The 6,058-nt window shown below is 42.7% G+C and overlaps 1 long non-coding RNA gene across 1 annotated transcript in view; it reads left to right on the forward strand.

Annotated features, from left to right (window-relative positions):
- LOC114614932 overlaps positions 1 to 3,376 on the forward strand; it is a 9,245-nt gene extending 5,869 nt beyond the window's left edge. The window contains exons 2-4 of the long non-coding RNA XR_003710410.1: positions 255 to 291; positions 2,576 to 2,721; positions 3,332 to 3,376. This is a non-coding gene — a long non-coding RNA (uncharacterized LOC114614932). The remainder of the gene's footprint in view (positions 1 to 254; positions 292 to 2,575; positions 2,722 to 3,331) is intronic.
- The last annotated feature ends 2,682 nt before the right edge of the window (positions 3,377 to 6,058 follow it).

Here is a 6,058-nt window from a genome sequence, read left to right on the forward strand (position 1 = left end):
GCAGACTTCCTGAAGCCAGTTTTGATCATCAACTTAATTGGACTGAGAAGTGTCTGAGAAGGACTAGTACAGCACAAGCCTGCCTAGGGGACATATTTCCAGGCAGATTCAGTAAGAAGAGGAAACTCATCCTGGCTGTGAGCAGGGCAGTCCAATAGATCCCAATAGATCGGGATCCTACATGGAAGAAAAAAAAAAGGGTAAAGGAGAGTGTTCCTTCCCTTAAGTTGTTTCTCTTCTGTGTTTGGTTACAGCACCTAGAAGTTCTGACTAACAGGAAATTGTTTGCAGGTGAGTAGTGTCATTCAAAAGTATTTGAACCAGTTTGCAGGGAGGAATTTGAAAAACTAATTTTATGACGTGTGCTAGAAGTCTGAGCATGCATAAGCAGAGGTTCATAATAGGTAATCTTGGTGGAAAACTCATCAGGTGAGAATGTCACTAGCAAAACTGATTGTACATGAGGCTTTATGCTACACTGTGGTAAATGGCTTTCTGACACTCTGGGAGAGGCTAAGTCACAAGATGACATATTCATTTGGTAATTTCAGAACAACCTAGCATTCACACTGTGGCACAGATATTGCTGGCTGTTTTTAGCCAAGTATACAGTGAAAATTTGAATTGAAAAAACAGAACAGAAGGATTTTGAGGGAGGAAAGTGATTTTTTTTCCTACAAAAGAAGAATGTTTAAAGCTGGATCCCAGGAAAAGGTGGTTGTAAAGAGATGGAGACTGTTTAAAGAATTTAGGTACACTGGGACCATGGGAATGATGCTTTAAAGGCATCTCAAGATTTAGCTCTTTTTTTTTTTTTTGGAAAGACTTTCCTCTCAGAAGGGAGCATTTCTGAGGTGTCTAGATTACTCAGGGATGTCTAGGGGATGAATTCACCAGTATTTGTTCATCAAACTCAGCCATGAGGCATACAGAGGCAAATGCCACTGCAGTCCAGAGGTTCCTTGGCTACCACTTGAAAATGGTGGCCAACATGAACATAACTCTTATGACGCTAATTTTGCAAGTGTAGAGAAGAACTATAGTTATAGGGTCATAGAGTCAAGGCCTGAGATGTAAAAGGAAGGTCTGGGAAGGCAGGAAATGTCAAATGAGTCAGATTCCCTGCAAACAACCTTGAGAAGTGAAGCATTAAACTTTTGATGTCCAAGCAGGGATAGAGTCCAAGGTTTTGGGGGTGCCAGAAAAGAAAATATATGCTTTCTGCGAGTGTCTGTGATTGATATGAGTGTGTGTGTGTGCGCGTGTGCGTGTGTGTAGGTGTAGGTGTGCATGCATATGTGTGTGTGTACATGGATGTGGAGACCTGAGGTTGCTGTTGGGAGTCTTCCTCAATTACTTTCCACCTTGTGCGTTGAGGCAAGCTCTCTTGATTGATCCCAAAGCTCACCCATATATTTAGTCTAGCTGGCCAGTTTGTTCTGTGGCATCCCCAGCCTCCACCTCCTGAGTGCTGAAATCAAAGGCACACTCCCAATTCAGCAGTTCTGTTAGTACTGTGCTTCAGAACCTGAGTCCTCACATTTGTGCTTTCCCACTGAGCCATCACTCCCATCCCCTCTAAATGAATACAGTCTCTCTTCTCTCTCCCTCCTCTTCCCCTCCCCCTCTCTTCCCAGGGTCTCTGTGTAGAATTGGGTGACCTCAAACTACACTCTTGCTGTTCCAGACTCGAAGGTGTGGAGACTGCCTGCATGCAGGTTGTTAGTGTTTTATTTACTAGCTTTTGTGCTTTCATGGCGTAGTTGAGACTTGTGACAGAATCCACTTTAACATATTTGTCATGAATCTGAAAATATTTACTATGTCCATTTAGGAACAGTTTGCTGACCCTTGGTGTATAACATCAAGATGAAATGTCCTTTTGAATTTGGATAGTATTTTTTCTGCTGTTTTATAGTTCCTTTGCCAAGACGTGATTCAACAGTAATATTTTAAGTATCACAGCTTCATTATGTTCCTAAAGGAATTGAAATTGACTTTCATATAAAATACTCCTCTTCACGCTTCTATTTCAAAGGTTCAAAAATATTTATCTGAATTGCATAATCAAAATCACGTACAATTCAGATAGGCAGAACGGTACTTGATAACGAATCCTGATGAACATACCACTCAGCTCTGGGAACAGAAGGGTTCTGGGTCACCATGCTTTGGGAACCCAGTAGGCATCACAGACTGGCTGGCTCATCATGCCTTGGGCACCCAGTAAGCATCACAAGTGGGGACTGGTTCACCATGTTTTGGGCACACAGTAGGTATCACAGATGGGTAGTGGGTCATCATGCTTTGAGAACAGAAGGCATCAGCAATCTGTTAGAGAGAAAACAGGGTTTAGGTATCTGTGGCAGCTGGCAGCTGAGCTTAGTGGCTGTTGTTGAAGAGATTTGTTGTTGAATTTGTAGTTGAGTTGCTTCAGATTCTGGGTTCTGTCTCATCCACTAAATAAATCCTTAGGGGTGGGCATCGACTTCCCATTTCTTTCATATATTTCTTCCAAGGATGGGGTACCAGGTTGAACACATGACAAAAGTGTTCCATAAACTTCTCTTTTCAGAGGGGAAGATGATGCTTCAACAAGTCAGAGGTGACAATTCCTGAGGCTCCAGCCGTACAGAAGAGTTTCCTCAGCCCTACACTCCAGTCTCAGTCTGTTTTGGTTTGAAATGTCTTTTTGTTGCTGCTGCTGCATACTCCCAAATGGTACATCAGCTTTCATGATTTGTTTTTCTGTTTTCTTATCTACTGCTTTAATGTTAGACTTTTTGCCTAGGCAGCAAAATTCAAAAGACCCTTTCAGAGGCTGAAAGGGTCAAAGGCCTCACAGCACATAACACAGTGTGAGGGGGGATGGCAAATACTAGTATTTTTAAGACCAAGATGAGATTGTGAACAGATTGGGCTCCATTTTTGATGAGCCACAAGTGCCTGCAGCAGACTGGTTTAAAGATGTCATTAGTATTGCTAACAGGACCAGCCGGGCAGTGGTGGCGCATGCCTTTAATCCCAGCACTTGGGAGGCAGAGGCAGGCGGGTTTCTGAGTTTGAGGCCAGCCTGGTCTACAGAGTGAGTTCCAGGACAGCCAGGACTACACAGAGAAACCCTGTCTCAAAAAAACAAAAATAAAAGATAAAAAATAAAGATAACAGGACCAGCAAATGTTCAATGGGTATGGTGGTCTGAATATGCTTTGCCCATGGATCATAGCCCTGTCAGGAGATCTGGCCCTGTTGGAGTAGGCGTGGCCTTGTTGGAGGAAGTGTATCACTTTGAGGACTGCCTTTGAGTCTCCTATGCTCCATCTATGTCCAGACAGAGTCAATCTCCTCCTGCTGCCTTCTGGTCAAGATATCAACTCTCAGCTCCTTCTCCAGCATCATATCTGCCTGCATGCTGCCATGCCTCTCACCATGATGACAATGGACTAAATCTCTGAAACTGTAAGCCAGCCCTAATTAAGTGTTGTTGTTGTTGTTGTTGTTTTAATAAGAGTTACCTTGGTCGTGGTGTCTCTTCACAGCAATAAAACCCTAACTAAGACAATGGGTAAAGGTGCTTTAGCTGTCGAGTCTGAAGATTTGAGTTCAATCCCTGGGACCCATATGGCAGAATGAGAGAAGAGCCGTCCAGCAGTCCTCTGGCCACCACGTGAGCATCATGACACATACCCCTGCCCTCATCCATTCTCCAATAGACTGCCATAAGTAGTTCTCTAAAACCCTACATGCACATGTCCACCCACACTCCCCACTCCACATGCTTACACACACACACACACACACACACACAGAGAGAGAGAGAGAGAGAGAGAGAGAGAGAGAGAGAGAGAGAGAGAGAGAACATTGGAAAAATGCTCAATGCACAGACATATGCAGCATTCCCTCAAGCTTAAGCTTAGTAAAACACTGACAATGCAAGGAGCTGTCTTCTGCAGTCCATTGTTGCACATAACCTGTACGGTTCTCACTTTGTTTTCATTTGTTAGCTGCCTCAAAGTTGCACAGTTTAGTCTAAGTTACCTTGTTATTCTAAGAAGAAGATGTTAGGGGGCTGGAAATTAACCTAGCATTTGGGAACATTTCTGGGCATAATTACCATCACACGTTGAGGATGTGTGACCTGGTTCAGGAAGACATGGCAGGAAGCACTTTGCTTATTAATCATCTTCTTTGCCTTATAATTGTAGTAAAAGTCCCTCTTAAGGAAAAGACTTGCTTGGTCAAAGCTGGATGAAATTCCATCTGGTCTACCTATACTATTAGGGCACTGCAGAGATACTAAGTGGCTCTGTGGTTTGGGTTACATGGTGTCACTTCATCAGTTGACATTCCTATATAATTGGCACTTTGGTTCCATGCTCTTCTCGGATATGGCAGTGTTTACTTGATTATGTTTAAATCTTTATGCCTCCGTCTGCATCTATTTTATCCATCTGTTCTGAATGAGATTTTTTCTTATTCCTTGGGCTCAAATTTAAAAAAAAAGACTCAGAGCTGAGCATAGAGGTGCACACCTTTAATGACAGTATTACTCAAGAGACAAAGGCAAGCTGGTCTTTGTGAGTTCTGGGCTAACCTGGTCTCCGTAGAGCATTCCAGGATAGCCAGGGCTATATAGAGAGACCCTTTGTCAAAAACCTGAAAGTCCAGAACCAAAATCAACCACCCTAACTCTTGACCATCATAAATCTTTGTGTTTTATATTTAAAAAATCTTTAAAATAGAATAATTATACATATGTTTAGCAAGTTGTGCACACATTTTGAACATAACTGGAATGTTGGCGCATATTCCTTAGCAAGGAATATGGTTCATAGCCTAAATTTGTTTTAGTTTCCAGCTGAAACTTTATCTCTAACAAGCAGAAAGGGGTTTGGTTGTCCCACCCTGCCACACACCTCTGCAAATGAAACCTTATTTTCATTGTTTTCCCGATTTGGCATCTGGGGAGTTGAAGGATACACCACCTAAAACAACACGTTCTGGGAGGAGTTCCCAGTGAAAGAGGGTGGAGCCCAAGGCGGAGAAAGTGGCTCCCTGAGGGAATAAACCAAGTCTGAGTGAAGGGCTTGATGTTTGGGAGTCCCATCTGCCTGTTGCATGGCTTGTTGGGTAGTTCTGGTCCCACAGAGCACACAGCCATGCTAGCAAGGCCAATCCCGTGAATGAAGAGAAAGGCAACAAAGATCCCAGTGAACAAGACCCCCAACCTAGGTGGAAAAAGACAGTGCAACTGCGCAGGCTTGTTCCATAGTTCTTTCCAAATCTATAAACCTAGTAAGTCTCTCACTTTTCCAGAGAACAGACAGTGTGAGAAAATGGGCCAGGAGAAATACAGGACCTGCTCACAGAAAAATCACCAGAAGCAAGGGAAATAGGATTACTCAAAGTGTACAGTCATAACAACTACTAGCTGTGTTCTCCAGAAATGCATTGGTTTTTTTTTCCAAATTAAAAGAGGAAAATGCCAAGATATGTCATACAAAGTGATTTTATGTAACTTTTCAAGTAGATTTGCCTATAACAAAAGCTACCTGTGGTTTTACATCTGCAGATGCTCTTTGCAAAGAGGTGTGTGCATGTGTTTAACATTTACCTCCAGGATTGCTATGTTAATATTACTGTTGCGTACTCTGACATTTTAGCTTTAACATTTATATTTGGAGGAATTAAAGGAAAAAAAAAAGCACTTCCAAAAATGTATAACTCGTTTCTGTAATCTGAATCCCTGTTAATTGTTTGAGAAGAAACTTTAGAAGCAACTGTATTAGTTATTTGTGAGTGAAAAAAAAAAGAAAAAGAAAAGAAAAGGACATGACTTCTAGGTATGGTGGAGGAGAAAGCTTATTTTAGATAAAAGGGAGAGCATAGCCAGAGGCAGAGACATCTGGGAGACTCCAGAGTAGACAAGATCACACTAAGTTGGGCCCTGTGAAGAGAGAGGGGAGGGGAGCTGCCGACCAAGAGAGGCAGCCTGGGCCAAGAGACTGACCAGGAGAGTGGCTGAATAATACAGGGAACAGCCCAGTGCCTAGGTTGG

Source organism: Grammomys surdaster, unplaced genomic scaffold (assembly GCF_004785775.1).
Source record: "Grammomys surdaster isolate TR1022 unplaced genomic scaffold, NIH_TR_1.0 126546, whole genome shotgun sequence".
NCBI lineage: Eukaryota > Metazoa > Chordata > Mammalia > Rodentia > Muridae > Grammomys > Grammomys surdaster.